Source organism: Bos grunniens, chromosome 5 (assembly GCF_055505025.1).
Source record: "Bos grunniens cultivar Pamir isolate PY7600 chromosome 5, Bosgru_T2T1.0, whole genome shotgun sequence".
Classification (NCBI taxonomy): Eukaryota; Metazoa; Chordata; class Mammalia; order Artiodactyla; family Bovidae; genus Bos; species Bos grunniens.
The window spans coordinates 85,439,011-85,465,306 of NC_141169.1; the positions used below are offsets into that span (position 1 = coordinate 85,439,011).

General features: G+C 39.9%; 1 protein-coding gene across 5 annotated transcripts in view; it reads left to right on the forward strand.

The window, feature by feature from the left end:
- Positions 1-26,296, forward strand: part of LMNTD1 (lamin tail domain containing 1) — a 489,768-nt gene that overhangs the window by 405,506 nt on the left and 57,966 nt on the right. For all 5 annotated transcript variants that reach the window (XM_086401687.1, XM_086401684.1, XM_086401683.1 and 2 more), the window contains one exon: positions 22,045-22,105. The gene's annotated coding sequence lies outside the window, so the exon portion shown is untranslated. The remainder of the gene's footprint in view (positions 1-22,044; positions 22,106-26,296) is intronic.

The window sequence follows — 26,296 nt, forward strand, 5'->3', positions numbered from 1 at the left end:
CTTTATCATCTGAGCCACGTTCCTAACAAAGGCACAAACTCTACAGGACTGAATGACAAATTGGAGAAAGGGATTAAAAAGGGTAAAAATATCTGTGTTCCTATATGAACCAAAGATATTTTTAAATATGTTGTTATATTATTTAAATAACATTATATATTATGTTCCAAAGTTTTTCAGGTGTGGAATTAGTATACATTTCAAGTCCAGCATTTCAAAGTATGTCCTAACTCTAAAATACTATAATTAACAAGTACTATAAAATAATTATATAAATCAAATACAGATATGCTTTCTCACATGACTATGCTTATAGAATACTGATGCAGTCTTATATGGCTTCCCTTGTGGCTCAGCCGGTAAAGAATCTGCCTGTAATATGGGAGACCTGGGTTTGATCCCTGGGTTGGGAAGACCCCTGGAGGAGGAAAAGGCTACCCACTCCAATATTTTTGCCTGGAGAATTCTCAGACATGACTGAACAACTTTCACATTCACTTATTTAAATACTAGATTTATGTTACTGTATTTAAGAAAAATAATTTTTTCAGTGACATTCACTTATTTAAATATCAGATTTATGTTACTGTAGTTAAGAAAAAAATTCTTTTCAGCTGTGTGGTTTTATGAGAAGTATTTTTCTACTTTTCAGAAATAATTTACGAAGAACCAATGAAGTTTTAATTTTAATCTTGAGCATTCCACCTTTCTCTTGCTAGACTGGATGTGTGTGTGTGTGTGTGTGTGTGTGTTATGTGTGTTTAATGAATCCATTAGTTCATGCAGAAGCCAAAAAATTAAAGTGGATCACCAATTTTGGGCAACTAAGCTACTTATTTCTTGTATGCATAAAGATTGATGTTTTTTAACCTATGTGATGTATTTCAACCTACGTGGATCAGATATAAAAAGGTTTTCTGTGCCTGTCCCCTGGCCCAGTGCCAAGGAGAAAAGAAGTTTAAATAATTCTAACTTCTTAATAGGTTATCCAGACAACAAAGCCTCTGCCTTTGGATAATGCTGCAGTTTTATTAAAGTAGTGTTTTCACAGCACTTTAGAAGAGCTATTATTAAAAATGCAAGTCTTTGAGCCTTGTTCCAAACCTTCTGAAAGGTATTTCTAGTGCTGAAGCAGGAATCTGCTCCCTAGTTGACCCGCATATATTAAAATTTGAAGATTACTGCAAAGAAGGTATATTCCACGTTTGGTATGAACATGAGAACCTAACAAGCATTGCTTGAGGATTCTAAGTCAATATGTTGAAAACATTCCCTTAACATTATCAGTCATGCTTTGTGTTAGCCACTAGGCTGTGTTAAGGGCTCTGGGTATTCAGTTGTTATTGTATTATTGTTATGTAACTGACAGCTTTATTCAGAGCTAATTTATATACATCACTCATTCAAAGTGTGCTATTTAATGGTTTTTAGTATGTTCATAGAGTTGTGCAACAATCCTAATAATTAATTTTAGAACATTTTAATCATTCTCAAAAGAATCTCCACACCCCTTAGCTATAATGTCTTTCCTCCTCAGCCCAAGGCAAACACTAACCTAGCTTCTGTGTCTATAGATATAAGGTGAACATTTGTGTACAAGTTTTGGGTTTAACATATGTTTTCATTTTCTTAGGCTTTTACATTGAGTGGAATTGCTGGGTCTAATTGCAACTCTATGTTTAACTTTTTGAGCAAATGCCAAACTGTTTTCCAAAGTAGCTGTACCATTTTACATTCCTGCCAAATGTTTGAGAATTCTGATTTGTCTACATTCTCACCAACACTTACTATCTGTCTTTTTGATAATAGCCCTTCTAGACAAGTGGTATTGATTGGCATTTCCCTAATGACTATGTCAAGCATCATTTCATGTGTTTATTGGCCACTTGTGTATATTCTTTGGGGAAATGCCTGTTCAGATCCTTTGCCAGTTTTTTAATGAGTTTTTTAAATCTTTTTATTATTGAGTTGTAAGGGAGGAGAAGGGGACGACAGAGGATGAGATGGCTGGATGGCATCACTGACTCGATGGACGTGAGTCTGAGTGAACTCCGGGAGTTGGTGATGGACAGGGAGGCCTGGCGTGCTGCGGTTCATGGGGTCGCAAAGAGTCGGACACGACTGAGCGACTGATCTGATCTGATATTATCTGAAGGGTTCTTTCAGATAGTCTAGATAGTTCCTTATCAGATGGATGATTTGCAGATATTTCCTGACATTCTATGGATTTTATCATTCTCTTGGTAATGCCCTTTGTTGTACACAAGTTTTTAATTTTATTGACTTCCCATTTGTTTCTTCTCTTGTTGCTCAGATTTTTTTGTCCTAGCTAGTAATTTGTTTCAAAGTCATGCAGATTTACTCTTTTGTTTTCTTCCAAGACTGTTATAGTTTTAGCTCTTAACATTTAGATTTTTGATTAGTTTGAACTAATTATTGTATACAGTGTGAAGTAGGGGTCCAGCTGCATGCACATGTCCAGTTGTCCCATTACCATTTGTTGAAAAGATTATTCTTTCCCTCATTGAATGGTTTTGTTGTTTAGTCGCTAAGTCGTGTCAACTCTTTTGCAACCCTATGGACTGTAGCCCTCCAGGCTCCTCTGTCCATGGGATTTCACAGGCAAGAATACTGGAGTGGGTTGCTGTTTCCTTCTCCAAGGGATCTCCCTGACCCTGGTATCAAACCTGAGTCTCCTGCATTGGCAGGCAGATTCTTTACCACTGAGATAACAGGGAAGCCCTTGAATGGTTTTAGCACCCTGTAAAAAGTCACTTGATCATAAATGTGAGAGTGTATTTCTGGACTCTCAATTCTATTATCGATCTATTATATAGTCATCCTTATGCCAGTAGCATACTGCCTTGACCACTATGGCTTTATGATAAGTTTTTAAAATCAGGAAGTGTGAGTCCTTCGACTTCGTTCATCTTATATTGATAAAAGATTTTTTGGTTATTCTGGGTCCTTTGGGTTTCCAAATGAATTTTAGTATCATCATGTCAATTTCTACAAAGAAGTCTGGTAGGATTCTGACAGAGATTTCACTAAATTTATAGATCAGTTACAGAAGTAAAGCCATTTTAACAGTGTTAACTCTTCCAATCTATAAACATAAAATGTCTTTCTATTAATTGTTCAGTTCAGTTCAGTCGCTCAGTCATGTCCAATTCTTTGCAACACCATGAATCTCAGCACGCCAGGCCTCCCTATCCATCACCAATTCCCGGAGACCATCCAAACCAATGTCCATTGAGTAGGTGATGCCATCCAACCATCTCATCCTCGTCCCCTTCTCCTCCTGCCCCCGTTCCCTCCCAGCATCAGGGTCTTTTCCAATGAGTCAGCTCTTTGCATCAGGTGGCCAAAGTATTGGAGTTTCAGCTTCAAGATAAGTCCCTCCAATGAACACCCAGGACTGATTTCCTTTAGGATGGACTGGTTGGATCTCCTTGCAGTCCAAGGGACTCTCTAGAGTCTTCTCCAACACCACAGTTCAAAAGCATCAATTCGTCGGCACTCAGCTTTCTTTATAGTCCAACTCTCACATCCCTACATGACCACTGGAAAAACAATAACCTTGACTAGATAGACCTTTGTTGGCAAAGGAATGTCTCTGCTTTTTAATATGCTATCTAGGTTGGTCATAACTTTCCTTCCAAGGAGTAAGCAGCTTTTAATTTCATGGCTGCACTCACCATCTGCAGTGATTTTGGAGCCCCCCAAAAATAAAGTCTGACACTGTTTCCCCATCTATTTGCCAAGAAGTGATGGGACCAGATGCCATGATCTTTGTTTTCTGAATGTTGAGCTTTAAGCCAACTTTTTCACTCTCCTCTTTCACTTTCATCAAGAGGCTCTTTAGTTCTTCCTCACTTTATGCCATAAGGGTGGTGTCATCTTCATATCTGAGGTTGTTGATATTTCTCCTGGCAATCTTGATTCCAGCTTGTGATTCTTCCAGCCCAGCATTTCTCATGATGTACTCTGCATATAAGTTGAATAAGCAGGGTGACAGTATACAGCCTTTATGTACTCCTTTTCCTATTTGGAACCAGTCTGCTGTTCCATGTCCAGTTCTAACTATTGCTTCCTGACCTGCATATAGGTTTCTCAAGAGGCAGGTCAGGTGGTCTGGTATTCCCATCTCTTGAAGGATTTTCCAGTTTATTGTGATCCACACAGTCAAAGGCTTTGGCATAGTCAATAAAGCAGAAATTGATGTTTTTCTGGAACTCTCTTGCTTTTTCGATGATCCAGCAGATGTTGGCAATTTGATTTCTGGTTCCTCTGCCTTTTCTAAAACCAGCTTCAACATCTGGAGGTTCACAGTTCATGTATTGCTGAAGCCTGGCTTGGAGAATTTTGAGCATTACTTTACCAGAGTGTGAGATGAGTGCAATTGTGCAGTAGTTTGAACATTCTTTGGCATTGCCTTTCTTTGGGATTAGAATGAAAACTGACCTTTTCCAGCCCTGTGGCCACTGCTAAGGTTTCCAAGTTTGCTGGCCTATTGAGTGCAGCACTTTCACAGAATCATCTTTCAGGATTTGAAATAGCTCAACTGGAGTTCCATCACCTCCACTAGCTTTGTTCATAGTGATGCTTCCTAAGGCCCACTTGACTTCACATTCCAGGATGTCTGGTTCTAGGTGAGTGTGAGTGATCACACCGTCATGATTATCTGGGTTGTGAAGATCTTTTTTGTACAATTCTCTGTATATTCTTGCCACCTCTTCTTAATATCTTCTGCTTCTGTTAGGTCCATACCATTTCTGTCCTTTATCGAGCCTGTCTTTGCATGAAATGTTCCCTTGATATCACTAATTTTCTTGAAGAGATCTCTAGTCTTTCCCATTCTGTTGTTTTCCTCTATTTCTTTGTGTTGATCGCTGAAGAAGGCTTTCTTATCTCTTCTTGCTATTCTTTGGAACTCTGCATTCAGATGCTTATATCTTTCCTTTTCTCCTTTGCTTTTCACTTCTCTTTTTTCACAGCTATTTGTAAGGCCTCCCCAGACAGCCATTTTGCTTTTTTGCATTTCTTTTCCATGGGGATGGTCTTGATCCCTGTCTCCTGTACAATGTCACGAACCTCAGTCCATAGTTCATCAGGCACTCTATTACATCTAGTCCCTTTAATCTATTTCTCACTTCCATTGTATAGTCATAAGGGATTTGATTTAGGTCATACCTGAATGGTCTAGTGGTTTTCCCCATTTTCTTCAATTTCAGTCTGAATTTGGCAATAAGGAGTTCATGATCTGAGCTACAGTCAGCTTCCTGTCTTGTTTTTGCTGACTGTATAGAGCTTCTCCATCTTTGGCTGCAAAGAATATAATCAATCTGATTTTGGTGTTGACCATCGGGTGATGTCCACTTGTAGAGTCTTCTCTTGTGTTGTTGGAAGAGGATGTTTGCTATGACCAGTGCGTTCTCTTGGCAGAACTTTATTAGGTTTTACCCTGCCTCATTCTGTACTCCAAAGCCAAATTTGCCTGTTAATCCAGGTGTTTCTTGACTTCCTACTTTTGCATTCCAGTACCCTAAAATGAAAAGAACATCTCTTTTTTTGGTGCTAGTTCTAGAAGGTTTTGTAGGTCTTCATAGAACCATTCAACTTCAGCTTCTTCAGCGTTACTGGTTGGGGCATAGACTTGGATTACTATGATATTGAATGGTTTGCCTTGGAAAGGAACAGAGATCATTCTGTCGTTTTTGAGATTGCATCCAATCTCAAAAACTGCATTTCGGACTCTCTTGTTGACCATGATGGCTACTCCATTTCTTCTAAGGAATTCCTGCCCACAGTAGTAGATATAATGGTCATCTGAGTTAAATTCACCCATTCCAGTCCATCTTAGTTCGCTGATTCCTAGAATGTCGACATTCATTCTTGCCATTTCCTGTTTTACCTCTTCCATATTGCCTTGATTCATGGACCTAACATTCCAGGTTCCTATGCAATATTGCTCTTTATAGTATTGGACCTTGCTTCTATCACCAGTCCCACCCACAACTGGATATTGTTTTTCCTTTGGCTCCATCCTTTAATTCTTTCTGGAGTTATTTCTCCACTGATCTCCAGTAGCATATTGGTCACCTACCGACCTGCGGAGCTCATCTTTCAGTGTCCTATCTTTTTGCCTTTTCATACTGTTCATGGGGTTCTCAAGACAAGAATACAGAAGTGGTTTGCCATTCCCTTCTCCAGGAGACCACATTCTGTCCATCCTCTCCAACCATGACCCATCTGTCCTGGGTGGCCCCACACGGAATAGCTTAGTTTCATTGAGTTAGACAAGGCTGTGGTCCATGTGATCAGATTGGCTAGTTGTCTGTGATTGTGGTTTCAGTCTGTCTGCCCTCTGATGCCCTCTTTCAGTGCCTACCTTCTTACTTGGGTTTCTCTTACCTTGGACGTGGGGTATCTCTTCATGGCTGCTCCTTACCTTGGACGTGGGGTAGCTCTTCTCGGCCACTCCTGTGCCATCGCAGCCACTGCTCCATCTTATTTAATTTCTTTCAACAAAGTTTTATAGTTTTCATAGTGTATGTTTTCTACTTCTTTTGTTGCATGTGCTGTGCTGTGCTTAGTTACACAGTCATGTCTGAATCTTTGTGATCCCATGGATTGTAACCCAATAGGCTCCTCTGTCCATGGGGATTCTCCAGGCAAGAACATTGAAATGGGTTGCCATGCCCTCCTCCAGGGGATCTTCCCAACCCAGGGATCAAACCCAGATCTCCTGCAATGCAGGTGGATTCTTTACCATCTGAGCCACCAGGGAATCCCAAGAATACTGGAGTGGGTAGCCTATCCCTTCTCCAGGGAATCTTGCCGGTCCAGGAATTGAACTAGGGTCCCCTGCATTGTGGGCAGATTCTTTACTAGCTGAGCTACTAGGAAAGCCCCTTGTTACATGTGTTTTTAAGTATTTTATTCTTTAATGTTATTGTAAATGGATTTTTTCTTAATTTTATTTTTAATTCCTCATACAAGTATATAAAAATAAGAATGACTTTTGTATATTGATTTGTATTCTGCAAACTTGCTGAACTTATTTATTCTAATAGATTTTTAGCAGATTCTTTAGGATTTTCCACATAAAAGATCATGTCATTTGCTAACAGAGATAGTTTTATTTCATTTCCGGTTTGGTTGCTTTTGATTTTATTTCTTTTGCTTGCCTGATTGCCCTTTGACAATGTTGACTAGAAGTGGAAAGAGTGGACATCCCTCTTTTATGGAGATCTGACCTTAAGAGGAAAGTTTTCTGTCTTCTCCATTAAACATGATCTTAATAAAAACAGAAATAGAAAAAGAGTCTTACCCTTATAGAGCTTACAGTCTAATAGAGGAAACAGGCAAGATCAAGTATTTGCAAACTCTCACCTTTTGGGTGTTTATAGAGGCTTCATTGCCTAAGCACAATTGATTAAATCATTGGCCATTGGTGACTGAACTCAATCTCCAGCCCCTCCTTGTTCGTTTCCAAGGCAAACCATTGAGTATCACAGTAATTCAAGTCTATGCCCCAACTAGTAACACTGAAGAAGCTGAAGTTGAATGGTTCTATGAAGACCTACAAGACTTTTTAGAACTAACACCCAAAAAAGATGTCCTTTTCATTATAGGGGACTGGAATGCAAAAGTAGGAAGTCAAGAAACACCTGGGGTAACAGGCAAATTTGGCCTTGGAACACGGAATGAAGCAGGGCAAAGGCTAATAGAGTTTTGCCAAGAGAACGCACTGGTCATAGCAAACACTCTTCCAACAACACAAGAGAAGACTCTACACATGGACATCACCAGATGGTCAACACCAAAATCAGATTGATTATATTCTTTGCAGCCAAAGATGGAGAAGCTCTATACAGTCAGCAAAAACAAGACAGGGAGCTGACTGTAGCTCAGATCATGAACTCCTTATTGCCAAATTCAGACTGAAATTGAAGAAAGTAGGGAAAACCACTAGACCATTCAGGTATGACCTAAATCAAATCCCTTATGATTATACAGTGAAAGTGAGAAATAGATTTAAGGGACTAGATCTGATAGATAGAGTGCCTGATGAACTATGGACTGAGGTTCATGACATTGTACAGGAGACAGGGATCAAGACCATCCCCATGGAAAAGAAATGCAAAAAAGCAAAATGGCTATCTGAGGAGGCCTTACAAATAGCTGTGAAAAGAAGAGAAATGAAAAGCAAAGGAGGAAAGGAAAGATATAAACATCTAAATGCAGAGTTCCAAAGAATAGCAAGAAGAGATAAGAAAGCCTTCTTCAGCGATCAACACAAAGAAATAGAGGAAAACAACAGAATGGGAAAGACTAGAGATCTCTTCAAGAAAATCAGAGATACCAAAGGAACATTTCATGCAAAGATGGGCTCGATAAAGGACAGAAATGGTATGGACCTAACAGAAGCAGAAGATATTAAGAAGAGGTGGCAAGAATATACAGAGAATTGTACAAAAAAGATCTTCACAACCCAGATAATCATGACGGTGTGATCACTCACACTCACCTAGAACCAGACATCCTGGAATGTGAAGTCAAGTGGGCCTTAGGAAGCATCACTATGAACAAAGCTAGTGGAGGTGATGGAACTCCAGTTGAGCTATTTCAAATCCTGAAAGATGATTCTGTGAAAGTGCTGCACTCAATAGGCCAGCAAACTTGGAAACCTTAGCAGTGGCCACAGGGCTGGAAAAGGTCAGTTTTCATTCTAATCCCAAAGAAAGGCAATGCCAAAGAATGCTCAAACTACTGCACAATTGCACTCATCTCACACACTGGTAAAGTAATGCTCAAAATTCTCCAAGCCAGGCTTCAGCAATACATGAACTGTGAACCTCCAGATGTTGAAGCTGGTTTTAGAAAAGGCAGAGGAACCAGAAATCAAATTGCCAACATCTGCTGGATCATCGAAAAAGCAAGAGAGTTCCAGAAAAACATCAATTTCTGCTTTATTGACTATGCCAAAGCCTTTGACTGTGTGGATCACAATAAACTGGAAAATCCTTCAAGAGATGGGAATACCAGACCACCTGACCTGCCTCTTGAGAAACCTATATGCAGGTCAGGAAGCAACAGTTAGAACTGGACATGGAACAGCAGACTGGTTCCAAATAGGAAAAGGAGTACATAAAGGCTGTATACTGTCACCCTGCTTATTCAACTTATATGCAGAGTACATCATGAGAAATGCTGGGCTGGAAGAATCACAAGCTGGAATCAAGATTGCTGGGAGAAATATCAATAACTTCAAATATGCAAGATGACACCACCCTTATGGCAGAAAGTGAAGAGGAACTAAAAAACCTCTTGATGAAAGTGAAAGAGGAGAGTGAAAAAGTTGGCTTAAAGCTCAGCATTCGGAAAATGAAGATCATGGCATCTGGTCCCATCACTTCATGAGAAATAGATGGGGAAACAGTGGAAACAGTGTCAGACTTTATTTTTCTGGGCTCCAAAATCACTACAGATGGTGATTGCAGCCATGAAATTAAAAGCCGCTTACTCCTTGGAAGGAAAGTTATGACCAACCTAGATAGCATATTCAGAAGCAGAGACATTACTTTGCCAACAAAGATCTGTCCAGTCAAGGCTATGGTTTTTCCAGTGGTCATGTATGGATGTGAGAGTTGGACTGTGAAGAAAGCTGAGTGCTGAAGAATTGATGCTTTTGAACTGTGGTGTTGGAGAAGACTCTTGAGAGTCCCTTGGACTGCAAGGAGATCCAACCAGTCCATTCTAAAGGAGATCAGCCCTGGGTGTTCTTTGGGAGAAATGATGCTAAAGCTGAAACTCCAGAACTTTGGCCACCTCATGCGAAGAGTTGACTCACTGGAAAAGACTCTGATGCTGGGAGGGATTGGGGGCAGGAGGAAAAGGGGACGACGGAGGATGAGATGGCTGGATGGCATCACTGACTCGATGGACATGAGTCTGAGTGAACTCCAGGAGTTGGTGATGGACAGGGAGGCCTGGCCTGCTTCGATTCATGGGGTTGCAAAGAGTCGGACACGACTGAGCGACTGAACTGAACTGAACTGAACCTGATAATTACATGGTTATTTTCCCTGGCAACCAGCCCCCATCCTTAGTTCAGTTCAGTTCAGTCGCTCAGTCGTGTCCAACTCTCTGTGACCCCATGAATTGCAGCACTCCAGGCCTCCCTGTCCATTACCAACTCCCGGAGTTCATCCAAACTCACGTCCATTGAGTCGGTGATGCTATCCAGCCATCTCATCGTCCGTCGTCACTTTTTCCTCCAGCCCCCAATCCCTCCCAGCATCAGAGTCTTTTCCAGTGAGTCAACACTTCGCATGAGGTGGCCAAAGTTCTGCAGTTTCAGCTTTAGCATCATTCCTTCCAAAGAACACCCAGGGCTGATCTCCTTTAGAATGGACTGCTTGGATCTCCTTGCAGTCCAAGGGACTCGCAAGAGTCTTCTCTAGCACCACCGTTCAAAAGCATCAATTCTTCAGCACTCAGCTTTCTTCACAGTCCAACTGTCACATCCACGCATGACCACTGGAAAAACCATAGCCTTGAGTAGACGGACCTTTGTTGGCAAAGTAACGTCTCTGCTTTTCAATATGCATCCTTAGATGGAATCCAAATGTCACCTAATTAACATAACAAAAAGCAGTGATCACTGTCATCACGTAGCAGGCAATTCCAAGGGTTTTAGAAGCCAGTTCTGATTATGCTGATCATATGGCTGCTGTTGATATACTAGGGATAAATTAGAGGGCCAGGACTGCTTTTTCCTAGTCAAATCAGAAACTATTTTTTTAACCCCTAAAGCATCTAGTTTTAAAAATCTGAATCCATTTCCAATGGTGGCATCTCTTTTGCTGATGAAATATGAGGAGCAATTAGGTAGTTCTGTTGGTTAGTCAGCTGTCAAGATTGGTAGCATAATCATAGGTATTTTCACATAATCTTCTCATTCCTCAGTAAGGAAACATTTCACACTTCTTAGGTATGGGCCCCATGATACCAGGGTTTTTATATTTTCACATGGACAAGGAGGGATAGAAGCAGAATGGGGAAACAGGTTTTCGGATATAAGAGTAAATCTATTTTCTAACCTAGATTTAACTCTTTTAATATCAATTATTTCTATCCATCAATTTTCCATGTTAGAAAGTAAATTCCTAGGATAATATTAAAAGAGTTTAATCAAAAGAGTTTGGAACAATTATTTTTTTCTATTAAATTTTGTGACTTAGAGGTATTCAACATTTCTTTGTCTCAGAATCACCTTTCCTAGTTCTAACAGGGTTAGAGGGCCAGAGAAATAAAACAACTATAATTACATCACTAATGTTGGCAGTTGGTTTATCAGCTGCACTAACTAGTTGCTCTTCGTATTTCATCAGCAAAAGAGATATCTCCCTTGAAAATGGATTAAAGGAACTTCCCTGGTGGGCCAGTGGTTAAGATTTTGCCTTCCAATGCAGGGGCCACAGGTTCCATCCCTGGTTGGGGAATGGAGAGCCCACATGCTGCACAGCACAGCCAAAAAATAAAAATAAATGAAATAACAATAAGAATAATACAATAATTTTAAAAGAAAATGGATTCAGACATTTTAAAAGCAGATGCTTTAGGGGTAAAACAATAGTAATTTCTATTTTGGTGAGAAAAAAGTATTGGGCCTTTAATTTATCTCTGTTGTTAAGTGTTAGTCACTCAGTCATGTCTGACTCTTTACCACCCCATGGACTGTAGCCCGCCAGGCTCCTCTGTCCATGGGATTCTCAAGGCAAAAATATTGGAGTGGGTTGCCATTTCCTTCTCCAGGGGATCTTCCTGACCCAGGAACCGAACTTATAGATGATGAACGGTACCTATTCTATACCATGTACATGGGTATCCAAATATATTTATGTATATGCATATGTATGGGGTTTCCCTCATGCCTCAAATGGTAAAGAATCTGCCTGCAATGCGGGAGACCAGGATTTGATCCCTGGGTTAGGAAGATCTCTCAGAAAAGGGAATGATTACCCACTCCATGGGGATCATGAAGAGTTGGACACAATTGAGTGACTAACACTTTCACTTCACTTTCATGCATATGTATATTTTTAACTTCATAGAAAATTCACAGCCTAAGGAGGAAACACTTCGAAACTAAGATATATCATTGTTGCTTCTTTAAGAGAAAAACTTATTTTAGTTTCATGGTTTGAGTCAACTTATATATCACATAATTTATAAATGTCAAACATACTTAAAAACAAAGTTTGGCTTATTTGGATATTTCATTGAGCTAATAAGCCCAAGGGTAGATCTTGATTGATTTATAGGTGAGTTTGATTAGCAAATATTCCTGAGACAAATCTTCAAAGAGCATTTTTATTACTTTGCTCTAGTGAATTCCAAGATTTCGTGCTGTCATATAGTAACAGGCTACACATAAAACCTTAGTACTGACTTGGCAAATGACAGCTGGGGGAACTGCTCAGTATTGGTGCATAGTCTGAACTGGCTCTAGTCTACACCAGTGGTGGTGAGTCTTCATTAGAATACTAAAACACTTTCTCGTTTACTTGGTTTTGCATTAAATCGATTCACATACACATGTAATACATTGTATAATCAGTATCTCAAGTCACACTGAAAGCATATCCTATTTGTATTTGGTGACCAATCCTCATGAGCTTCCCTAAGGAAAAAAAAAAACTAGAGTTGAGTAGTTTGTTTGGGGCATAGTCTCACCTACCAGAGTGTCACTGCTTTCCTAACCATGACGCACCTAAGTCCTCAGACTAAATCTGCTTGCCCAAAGGCACTACTGTAGCATTTCGCTCAAACCTGCCCTTCCATGTGCCGGGACCACTTTCCCTCTTCCTCTCTGGTGGCATTTAAACTCCCATTTAAGGAAACGTCATGTTTTAGGAATTTAGGTTTGTCCACAGAACTGTAAAAGTGATCAGCGACTCTTCCCAGTCTCTGTGTGTGTGTGTATACGTGCTGCTGCTACTGCTGCTAAGTCGCTTCAGTCGTGTCTGACTCTGTGCGACCCCATAGACGGCAGCCCACCAGGCTCCCCCGTCCCTGGGATTCTCCAGGCAAGAACATTGGAGTGGGTTGCCATTTCCTTCTCCAGTGCATGAAAGTGAAAAGTGAAAGTGAAGTCGCTCGGTCGTGTCGGACTCTTAGCGACCCCATGGACTGAGGCCCACCAGGGTCCTCTGTCCATGGGATTTTCCAGGCAAGAATACTGGAGTGGGGTGCCATTGCCTTCTCCAGTGTATACATGCACACACAAACAAACGTGTGCTCTGTGATGTAAAATGCTTGCACAGATGACCTGCTTCCTGTTTTGCTCTGTGAGGTGGGAAAGGAAGACAAGCAAGCAGACGTGTAATCAGGAAGGTGAGCAGTGCAAGAAGCCTCTCAGGGAGTGAAGCTGAGGCGCCAGCAGGTGGAAGGAGTCAGTCCGCTGGGACTAGAGAATGGGTTCTCGCCATCTCCTTTCTAATCCCAGATAGTCTCCTACACGGGCTCTGTTAAGACAGGATGGGGAGACCAGCTGCTGCTGCTAAGTCGCTTCAGTTGTGTCCAACTCTGTGCGACCCCAGAGACAGCAGCCCACCAGGCTCCCCCCTCCCTGGGATTCTCCAGGCAAGAACACTGGAGTAGGTTGCCATTTCCTTCTCCAATGCATGAAAGTGAAAAGTGAAAGTGAAGTAGCTCAGTCGTGTCTGACTTAGCGACCCAGTGGACTGTTGCCTACCAGGCTCTTCTGTCCATGGAATTTTCCAGGCAACAGTACTGGAGTGGGGTGCCATTGCCTTCTCCGACCAGCACGGACCCTCAAATGCCCTACACTCTTAGAATCTATTTTCTGAGGCAAGGGTACTTCCTAACGGGTCTCTGGAAGAGAAGCAACTGGTCCCAGTCAAAAGGTCAAAGAAAGAGAGGTTTGTTTTTCCTTTCTATCTTCCTCATTGAGTTTTTTGCAGACCTTCTCAATACATAATGGAAACAATGTATTACATCAATTCTAGGGTGATTTTTTTTTCACAATTTAACACCTCTGAAACTGAGATGCATCCTATGATCAATGGCAATTTACGGGATTGATGTTGCCTGAATTGAATTTCTTATATGAGCATGTATTTCCACTAGGGTCACTACCGACCTGAGACCACTTTAAATTAGATTATCTCTCTGAGTTGTTTGCAACGCACTGGTGGTATGAATGCAGATCTCATACCTATGTGAGTAAAGGTTATTGTTCAGAACCTCAGGGAAGAGTTTTCTTTTCTCTCTCCTATCAGGGCTGAGGTTGAAAAATGAAACTGTCCCTTGGGGACTCCGGCTTTATGCCAGGGTCTCTTATTAGACTCCCTGTCCTAGACTTTTTTCTTGGTAGTTGATAAAATAATGGCTTATCTTATAGCCAAAAGAATTTAAGAAATTTCATAGTGGAATTAAAAGTGTTTGTCTCTAGGGAGAAGCATTTCTTCTCAGTTTCTTACTTGAATTGAAAATTGAAATTGATTGTCTCCAGGGACAAGCATTCTTCCCAGTTTCTTACTTCTGAGCAGCAACACTGCCTTCTTCAGGTCTTCACTTGTCTTTCAGAGCCTGCCAGACCTCTCCAAAAGATCCAGGTAATCACCCTCCACATGAATGATTCACTGTGCAATTTGTGGATATAATGGGATTTGTTCATTTGTAATTTCATCAAGATATAACTTTTGAGTAAATATTGTTATAATGCTATAATTACCACTGTGGTGAATTTGTTCATTTTCTTTTGCAAATATTTATAAGGTTATCTATTCTATGCACTGGGGAAGGAAAAAATACGCCCAAGAAATGGCCCCTGACTTAAGGGAGCTTTGAGTCTGTTATGATTGGATAAGGGATGTGCTAAATAACTGTAATGTAATATAGAAAGTGATAATACCAGGGGAAAGGAATGGAAAAGCTATCCCATGATATTCAGGAGAGAAAGAAATCATTTCTAGTCTGGGAGAATCAAAAAATACTTTATGGACGATATGCACTACAATATTAAGGGGGAAAGTAATAAGGATTATCATTTAAAGTGCTTTGTGCACTTTGTCACTCAGTCGTGTCTGACTCTTTGTGACCCCATGGACTTTAGCCTTCCAGGCTCCTCTGGCCATGGGATTCTCCAAGCAAGGATACTAGAGTGGATTGCCAAACCCTCCCCTTTGCCATGCCTCCTCCTCCTTTAGTTACATTATTTTATGTAGTCCTCTATGAAATCAATGTAAATTCCATTTTACAGCTGAGAAAACTGGTTTTGAAAACAGAATAACTTTTTAGAGGCATAAGCCTTGTTGGGAAGGCTGATGATTATCAGTGGGAATCATCAGAACAAAGGCAAGGATGTGGGAAAGCCAGGGGCACGTGCACAGATACTACACAGATCATCAGAAGTCTAAAGGCAAGTGATAAGAGAGATAAAACTGAGTGCTTTGTTTTAGCTAGATAATGAAGGACTCAGTGAGAGTTGTCATGGACATAGAATACAATAGCCTGGTAGATGGTTTACTGAAGTTCTAACAAAGGAGGAAAGTGAAGGTGAAGTCGCTCAATCATGTCCGACTCTGAGACTCTGTGGCCTGTAGCTTACCAGGCTCCTCCATCGATGGGATTTTCCAGGCAAGAATACTGGAGTGGGTTGCCATTTCCTTCTCCAGGAGATCTTTCCAACCCAGGGATTGAACCTGGGTCTCCTGCATTGTAGGCAGACACTTTACCATCTGAGTCACCAGGGAAGTCCCTAACAATGGAGAAATAGTTGTCAAAGATGAGGCAGTGATTTGGGTATTGAGTGTCTAGGAGAAAGTAATACTAGAAGAAATAGTGAGCACAAGAGAATATGGGACATTAAGGTCCTGTGCTAATGAGCTTAATTATAAGTGTCCCAATACTGTCTGTACCAGCAGAGTAAGAGTTTAGGAGAAAGGGCCAAGCAATTGTAGGATGTAATCAATGGTAAGGCTAGTGCCCATGGAGGGATAATCTTAGACCAGAGTGCTTCAAACTCAAATATGGTTCAGTGAGGTACCATGATATGCAAAAAGTGATCCTCATACATGGACCTTGGTGACTTATGAAGTATGGGGAGATTCATTCTCATCAAGGAAGACCTTTCAGTGCCCAATGAGAGAGACTGAGAGCAAATCTAAACCACAAGGAAAAGGACTGATTTATGCTAAAGGGGGCTTCTCTGGTAGCTCAGCTGGTAAAAAATCTGCCTGTAATGCAGGAAGCCCTGGTTCAATTCCTGGACCAGGAAGATCCCTTGGAGAAGGGATAGGCTACCCACTCCAGTATTCTTAGGATTTCCTGGTGGCTCAGATGGTAAAGAATCCACCTGCAATGTGGGAGACCTGGGTTTGATCCCTGGGTTGGGAAGATCCCCTGTAGGAGGGCATGGCAACCCACTTCAGTGTTCTTGCCTGGTGAATCCCCATGGACAGAGGAGCCTGGTGGGCTACAGTCCATGGGGTCACAAAGAGTTGAACACGACTGAGAGACTGAGCACAGCACAGCACAACAGGCTAAAAGCATTGATCGAAACCAGTTCTTCCCCCATCACTAGTTACCAGTTTCCTAGGGTACGAAGTTGACTTTTAATCCCCATTCTATCACTAGACAAACTGGTATAAAAGTTGGGCATCAGAGACTTAGGTGGAAGGATCAGCCAAAGAGGCTTCTGGCTGGAGCTTTGTGGTCTTTCAATGGAAGACTGAAATGTTATGCTCTCCACCTCTCTAGGGGTCTGTTAATTTCAAAGCACCCTTACATCAGGCATAAAGAAGTCAAAGGATTACATTATTTCTAGTCCATGTTTGTTTACAGAGAAGGTAACTGATATCTACTGCCAGCCTGAGTTCTCATTTTTTCTAAATATATACATATATATATATATTTTATTTTTGACTACGCTTTGTTTGTGCCTTTGTTGCTGTGCGTGGGCCTTCTCTAGTTGTGGAGAGCGGGGGATACTCTATAGTCAAGGTGTGCGGACTTCTCGTGGTGCTTGTCTTGCTGAACAGTGTGGACTCTAGGCGCATGGCTTCAGTAGTTGTGGCTCCCGGGCTCCAGAGTGCAGGCTTGGCAATTGTGGCACTTGGGCATAGTTGCCCCATGGCATGTGGGATATTCCCAGACTAGGGATCAAACCAGTGTCCCCTGCATTGCAAGGCAGATTCGTAACCACTGGACCACCAGGGAAGCCCTCATTAATTCTAGAACAATTATGGGTAGCTTGAGTAGGGTTGGAAAAATCTGAAACCATCAGTAGGCAGTTGAAACCATCAGTAGGCAGTTGAAACCATCAGTAGGTAGTTGAAATTGCTCAATTAGTTTAAGAGGAGAGCATAAACAAGAGATTTTAAAGTCATGAAGATACAGTGTGTGTGTGCTCAGTCACGTCCAGCTCTTTGAAACTCCCTGCACTGTAGCTTGCCAGGATCCTCTGTCTGTAATTTTTCCAGGCAAGAATACTGGAGCAGGTTGCCATTTCCTCCTCCAGGGGATCTTCCTGACCCGGGGATTGAACCTGAGTCTTTTGCATCTTCCGCATTGGCAGGCAGATTCTTTACCACTGCACTACCTGGGAAACCCCTAAATAGATACAATGGTTGCAAGTATTTTTTTTTTTTTCTTTAAGTGAAATTGTTGAAAGAAGTAGGAAAGGGAAAAGGCAAACAGAGGGAAGATCCAAGGACTGACACAAAGGGATCCTCTGAACATGGAGAAAAAGAAGAGAAAGGGGAGCTGGACAAGAATTTGGAGGGAAGGAGGACAGGAGAGAATGACAGATGTCATACAGAAACAGAGAAGGAATAAAACCATTAGATGGTCTACTAGGAGGTCATTGTGACCCCTAAGAGCAAGCATGAGTGAACAAATCATACCACAGTGGATGTAACATGAGTGAGCAGTAAGGAAATGAAAGCAATATAGTTTTTTCCCCTCAAAGATACTTGGCTATGGAAGGAAGGAAGGAAGGAGGGAAGGAGAGGCGGGGAAGGAACTCTGAGCATAGAAACTCAGAGTTGAGAGTTTTTCTTTTTGATTTTCAAATCTTTGAAGTGTTGTCTTTGAAAAGAATTTTCTCTAATCTTCAGTGTCTTATTGCTTCTATTTTAGGCCATGGGATTAGAGTCAGAGGGTCATGGATTCAGTTTATGACGCTGTGTACTAGCTTTATCTTTCCCATGGAGCATAAGGTGTATGATTTTGACACATTACTTAATCTTACTTATTTCACATGCAGATGAACATTACGCTTTGTTTACTTTGTGATCCTTCTTCCCAGGAGAAGGTCTGATTAAATCACTTGTCATCATTCAATGAAGCACAACACTTCTGCAGAGAACAGTTCACCAAGACCTTCTCAGAGGTGCTGCTAATCTATGTGCACAAGGTTTTTACAAGATAAATGATTTTGAGTCTAGAATAGTAATACCACCTTATACATGCATTTTTCTTTAAATATTTACAAAGAACTTTCACAGGCATTTTCTAATTAAATTTGCATAACACACTCTCTGAAAGCAGAGTGAAGTAGCTAAAAAAAGAAAGAAAGAAAGAAAAACTATAATGAGGCCAAATAAAAATTGCCAAGTAGCAAAATAAATTTAATTTCACCTTGAATTTGTCATGGAACCTATAAGCTATAGGACCAGTTCTTTTGTCTAAGCACAATACCAAAGGGAATATTTCTTTTGTTGACTCCAATATATATTGTAAAGAGTTGAGCCAAAAGACATACAAATATTTTATTTAAGCAATATGAGAATCAGGATTTAGTAAGGGCTGCCCAGGTAATTTGGACTAATTCTATTGAAAACAAATAGAAAAACTAGGGAATTGTAATAGAACTAAAGAGACCAAAATGTGATCAAGTCAGTCAAGCATTGTGTTTCCAAGATACAGAAGAATGAAAAAGACCCAGAAAGATAACTAATCTGTAAAGTCAGATTTGCCCTAAATTTGTCAGGTTATTTTAGGAAGAACTGGTTGAGAGAATAAACAGAGATTTTACAGATTTATGGATACAGAGGACAAAAGTTGGAGGTCAAGGCCCAACAAAGAGAATAACTGGTAACATCTCCTTCCAGATTCTTGTTGGAACCTTGAAAGTTCAACCTAGGAGTAAGAATAGACCAGACAGAGACTGGCCTTCAATGAAACAGAAACCCAGCTCCAAACTGTCCTAAGTCCTAATTGAATTAGTTAAGTTAATATGGACTTCCTGTGTCCCCAGCCATCAACTAGATTTTCTCTAAAGGAATATATCATCTTAGGTCTAAATTAGATCTATAATTTTTTTTCATAAACTCTAACTGTTAATCAAGAGTACTCAGAAATATGAGGAAACAAGACAGGTGCCTAACACTAAGAAATACTAGATATAAGGAACTTACATTACTCAATAGGGAAAGATATATATGGTTGTTAGTTATTTGCTGACTTCTGTCTGACTCTTTTGTGACCCTATGGACTGTAGGCCACCAGGCTGTACTATCCATGGGGTTTTCCGAGCAAGAATACTAGAGTGGGTTGCATTTCCTTCCCTGGTGGTTCAGACAGTAAAAAGTCTGCCTGCAATGCAGGAGAGTTGGGTTCAATCCCTGGGTCAGGAAGATCCCCTGTAGAAAGGAATGGCTACCCACTCCAGTATTCTTGTCTGGAGAGTCCCATGAACAGAGGAGCCTGGCAGGCTATAGTCCATTGGGTCACAAAGAGGTGGACAAAACTGAGTGACTAACACTTTCACTTTTTCTTTCTCCAATACTCACACACACACACATAGATATAATCTAGTTTTTAAAAAAAATGGGCGAAAGACCTGAATAAACATTTTCCCAAAGAAGACATACAGATGGCCAAGAGGTATGTGAAAAGATGCTCAACATCACTAATCCATTGGAGAAACGAAAATCAAAACCACAATGAGATATCACTTCACACCTGGAGATGGTTTTTGTCAAAAAGACAAGCAATAACAAGTGTTAGTGAAGATGCTAGAAAAAGGGAATCCTTTCACACTATTGGTAGGAATGTAAAATAAAGACAAAATCTGCAAAAAATTGATGAATCTTCACTGTCTGTAATTTTTATAAGTAGGAAAAAAATCAATGAGGATAAAAATAACACAATTATTGCTGTTACTTTAATTGAGACATATAAAACCCTATACTCAACAAATTCAGAATATGCACTTCTTTCAAAAGCAATAAAAAAACTTTACAAAAATAGACCATATGCTTTCCATGAGGTAATAAAATTTCAAATAAATTATTCAAAGTATGAACTCTGGCCACAGAGGGATTTAATTAAAACTTACTAACAAAAAATAACTTGAAAATCTTTATATATTTGGAAATTAAGCAACAGCTATCTAAAAAACTATGTAAATTTAAAAATACATATTTAAATAAATGATAATGAAAATACTGAATAGTAACTTTTATGGAATAAAGTTCTGCCTATATTAGAAAATAAAAATATGATGTAATTATCTAAGTATCCATCTCAAATATTCACAAAAATAATAGAAAACTGAACCCAAAGAAAATTTTAAAATGTATAATAAAGAGAATCAAAAGCCAGTGCTTGGTTCTTTAAAAAGACTGAGCAAGTTAATGAGGGGAAAAATATATAGAAGAGCTAAATAACCAGTATCAGTAATGAAGAGGAGAACATCATGGATTCCACTAACATCAAAGAGACTATAGGAAAACACAGCTTACCAGAAATCAATGAGGAAGAAATAGAAAATATAATCAGCCATATAACTATTACTGCCCAGTAAGTAAAGTCCAAAATATTTCATGAATAAATGCTACACAGGACATAAGGAAATCATAATGCCAATCCTGAGCAATGGAAAAAGAGAAAACATTTACCAACTTGTTTTAAAAGACCAACATAATCTTTCTTTTCTCTTTTTGGACAAGGTAATGGCTATAATTACCTGTGTTGTACAATGTATTATTGATGCTTACTTATTTTATACATAGTAGTTTTTATTTTTTAACCCCTTTCCCCCAACTTGCCCCACCCTCTTCCCCACTGGTAACCACTAGTTTGTTTTCTAAATCAGTGAGTCTGTTTCTATTTTGCTACATACATTCATTTGTATTATTTTTTAGATTCCACATATAGGTAATATTGTATCCCAACTCAGGGATCAAACCCAGGTCTCCTGCATTGCACACAGACTTCTACATTGCAGGTGGATTCTTTACTTACTAAGCTATGAGGGAAGCTCATTTATGGCTGAGTAATATTCTATTGTGTGTGTGTGTGTGTGAATATATATGTGTATGTGTGTATGTGTGTATAAAACACATCTTATGTATCCATTCATCCATTCTTGGACACTTGAGTTACTTCCATATATTGGCTATTGTAAATAGTGCTGCTAAGGAACACTGGGATGCATGTCTTCTTACAAATCAGTGTTTTCATCTTTTCCAGATACATACCCAGGAGTGGAATTGCTGGATCATCTGAGAGTTCTATTTTTAGTTTTTTAGAACCCTCCATACAGTTTTCCACAGTGACTGAACCAATTTACATTCCCCACCAACAGTGCACAGGTGTTCCCTTTCCCCCCACATCCTTCCCAACATTTGCTATCTGTAAACTTTTTAATGATAGTCATTCTTATAGGTATATACAATAGCTCATTGTTGATTTGATTTGCATCTCTCTAATAATTAGCAATATTGAGCATGTTTTCATGAACCTGTTAGCCATCTGTATGTATTCTTTGGAAAAATATCTATTCAGGTCTTCTGCCCATTTTTAGTGGGTTATTTGTTTTTTGATTTTGAGTTGTATGAGCTGTTTATATATTTTTGGATATTAACACTTCGTTCATTGTCATTTGTGAATATTTTCTCCCATTCTATAGGTTGTATTTTCATTTTGTTGATGGTTTCTTCTGCTGAGTAAAAATTTAAAGTTTAATTAAGATCCATTTGTTTATTTTTGCTTTTATTTCAGAGACCAGCATAACCTTCATACCAAAACCTGACAAGACTATTACCGGAAAGGAAGACTGCAGGTAATCCATTCTTTCCAAATTGACCCGTACAGTCAGTGCAACCCCAAACAAAATCTAAGCTGGTATTTTCACAATTGACAAAGTGAAAGTGAAAGTCACTCAGTTGTGTCCGACTCTTTGTGACTCCAAGAACTATATAGTCCATGGAATTCTCCAGGCCAGAATACTGGAGTGGGGAGCCTTTCTCTTCTCCAAGAGATCTTCCCAACCCAGGGATTGAAGCCAGGTCTCCTGCATTGCAGGTGGATTCTTTACCAGCTGAGCCACAAGGGAAGCCCATAATTGACAAGATTATTCTAAAAATTCACATGGAAATCAAAGAATCTAGAATGGTCATGATACTATTAAATTTTTTTGAAAGACTTGTATACAATACTGGGGCTTTGCAAGTGGCTCAGTGGTAAAGAATCTGCCTGCCCATGCAGGAGATGAGGGAAGATCCCCTGGAGAAAGAAATGGTAACCCATTCCAGTATTCTTTCCTAGGAAATTCCATGGACAGAGGAGCCTGTGGGCTATAGTCCATGGGGGTCTCAAAGAGTAGGACACAACTTAGCGGCTAAAACGACAACACAAAATATACTACAAAGTTACCTTAAGATAGTGTGGTAATGGCACAAGGACACATATGCTCTACTCATAAAATGCATCTTTCAGAGAGAGAAAATATAAATTATAATCTGAGAGAATATATTTGTAATACATAAATCCAGCAAAGAAATTTGATCTGGAATAAAGAGCGCCTATGAATCCAAAAAAGAAAAAGAAAAACACACATATTCTTACATATAAATAGAACCAAGAAACTCCTGAAATATCCTCAGTCACTCAGTTGTGTCCAACTCTTTGTGACCCCATGTACTGTAGCATGCCTGGCCTCCCTGTCCATCACCAACTCCCAGAGCTTGTTCAAACTCATGTCCATCAAGTCAGTCATGTCAACCAACGAAATATTCTGTAATTAATCTAACTATTGACATTGTTGTTGTTTAGTCCTTAAGGCATGTCCAACTCTTTTGTGACCCCTTGAACTGTAGCCCAGCAGGCTCCTCTGTCCATGGGATTCTCCAGGCAAGAATACTGGAGTGGGCTGCCATTTCCTTCTCCAGGGGGTCTTCCTGACCCAGGGAGCAAACCATCATCTCCTGCATTGGCAGGTGGATTCTTTCCACGAAGCCACCAGGGAAATCCACGTAGTGCATACTGAGAGTGTATTCTACTCCTTGGCCTGGGTTCACAGCCATCTCTGATCTGGTCTCCACTGTGTATCTGACTCTACCACTGCACACTCTAGCACTGCACACTCAGGTCATCTCTCTGCCTCAGCCTATACCATGTCTATCCTGGATTTGGATGCTCGCAGAAAAAGTACATTCAGTACTGTCAAGTCACAACAAGTAATTAATATGTCTCTGTTGAGTGAATGCATGCATGAAAGAATAAAATAATATCTTCCTTCCTGTTCTCTGCTTTTCAAAATCCTATCTATCCTTTGAGGTGCACACATACTGCATATCCCATGTCTTCTGTGAAGGCTTTCCTACTAATTCTTCTCTGAGTTCTTCTAGCTCTTAACAGAACTATCCTCTGATTTTTATCACATTCTATAATGCATTATTTTTTCATACCCACAGATACTATTGTCTCATCAAAAGAATAAATTCCAGAAGAGCAAGGAACATGTCTGCAATTCATTTATATTATAAAGTATCTGTCCAACTGTCTTGTAAACAGTGGTGCTCAATATTTTTCAGAAGAAATGTAATGATCAAAAATCCAGTCCCAAAATTCAGATAGACCTGAACCCTGGCCTTGGTTCTGCTGTGTGACTCTGGGCAGTTACCTGACTGCTCTAATTGTCAGTTTCCTCATCTGTGAAAGATGGATAATATTACATCCTTAAAAGGATGCAATGAAATAATATACATAGAGTGCATGTGTGTGTGCATGCTCAGTCTTGTCTGACTCTTTGTGATCCCATGGACTGTAGCCCTGCCAGGCTCCTCTGTCCATGGGATTGTCCTGGCAAGAATACTGGAGTGGGTTACCATTTCCTCCTCCAGGGGATCTTCCCCACCTAGGGATCAAACCCACATCTCCTGAGTCTCCTTCATTGGCAGGCAGATTCTTTACCACTGTGCCACCTGGTAAGCCTATAATATACATAACACAAATAGGAAATACATGTTAAATGATAGCTAGCAGTAGTAGTAGTATTCAGTATTAATTATGGCTCTGAGTTGTAAAAGTATTCACTCTGAAAATTAACAGAGAGACAAACATGAACACAGAAGAGTAACCATAAAACTAAGGCTAATAGAACAGCCAAAGAAAATTTCCAGCATGTAAAAATGTCCAGCTTGTCTTTCTTCTACTAATCTACACATGGCCAAAGGTCTTCAGGGACTTCTGTTTCCTAACACTGCAGGAATTTTCTCATTCCATCTCAGATGTCTGCTTTCTCCCCTCTTTCTGATATACAGGGTCTCAAATAAATGACACAGGATAGCTTCAAACACAGTATTATCCACCCCAGTAATTTCTTTTCTGTTCTTAGTGAAGGTCAGAAGTGTCCTTCTCTTGCAAAAGACATAATGCAAACCTCAGGGTTCTTATACCCTGAGGATTCTCTCAATTTCTTCTCCTGTTTCATTAGCACAAGAGGAGAAAATCTGCTAAACAACTTACATTTAATTTACCGATTTACATTTGTTTATACTTCAAATTAAATGGTTAGATAGTATCACCGGCTCAATAGCAAACTCTGGGAGATAGAGGACAGAGGAGCCTGGCATGCTACAGTCCACGGGGTCACAAAGAGTTGGACACAACTTTGCAACTGAATGACAACAAAAATACCTTCAGATTGTCAGGAGAATAATGAAAGCATCTTGATTTATGTATCTAGTATTCTCAAGGAATTTCTCAAGAGTAACTGATCCATCCTTAGTAAACTGTACCCCTTATTGCCACCTATTGCCATCATTATCATCAATGATGAATAATGCTGAGAGTAGCTACCACAGATAAAATTGGTTATGTGTGCCCTAACCAAGAAGGAAGGGGTGAGTCAGGATTGAAGCCCCTTCTTACCTGGATGTGCTTCCACACTGAGTTGGGAGAGGCTCCATTCAATCTTATATTTGTGCTTAACACCATAGGCAGAGCCCATATTCAGGTTTCTAATAACTCTCTTTCATACTCCTTTAATCCATGGCTACTCACACTTGTTCCCAAGGGGCACTAGTGTTCCAAGCTGTAGAGAGCAAGCGTTTGACTGTAATATTGAATGATTGCCTTTACCCTGTTTGCAAAGGAAAAATGTTAATGGATCACATATTCTCAATTCAAATTCTTTCTCCAATCATTTTTCACAAGTCCTTGTCTGCAGACACCACTTTCCTGCTTAAGGTTGCTAGTAGATGAGAGAAGAAAATGAAATTGCAAATTCCTATGAATAGGAAATCTCAAAACCAATCATTTGCTCTTGGTTGAGCACTTTGTTGGGTGATATATTTTATTTTAAGATGTTTGAGCTGGTAGTTGTGAGTTTATATGGTATCCAAATAATATAGGTACATTTCTTTTTGCTAGTAAAATGTATATAAAACTAGTGTGTAGAGGAAGTAAAAATGTATTGATTTGTATTTTTGAAAATATTTAACAAAGAAAATGTTATGCAAATAAGAGCATATGTTCTGGATCTCTGCCCTTCTGAACAAGTCTGAGATGCCCTGTCTCAGAATAGATATTTTATTCCTCCAAAGAACATGGATAGAAATGATTCATGGATAAAGGCTGAGCCTCAGTACATGTACTTATTTATTTTACATGTAATTACATGTATCTATGCAGTTATTTATGAACTGTTGCTGAAACTGATATGAATGTTTGAGGATTCAAGCCATTGTTTGACATTTAGTATCGTGTAAACAAATCTGAGTTCTTAGTATTGTTTGGCAATAGAATTTTGTGATTGGGAAGGACCATGAAGGTATTCAGAGCAAGATATCTGAAACTTGAACCTCCTAATAACTGGCCCTCTGTCCTCTCCTGTGAACACCTCCAGTAGAACCTTCACGTGACCCTGACTTCAAGGTGAAATAATAACATCTTTGTTCAAGTCTGTGTTATTTACATGTGGATCTGTGTGAAGGATATGAAGCAATACAGCACATTTTTAGACTAGCAA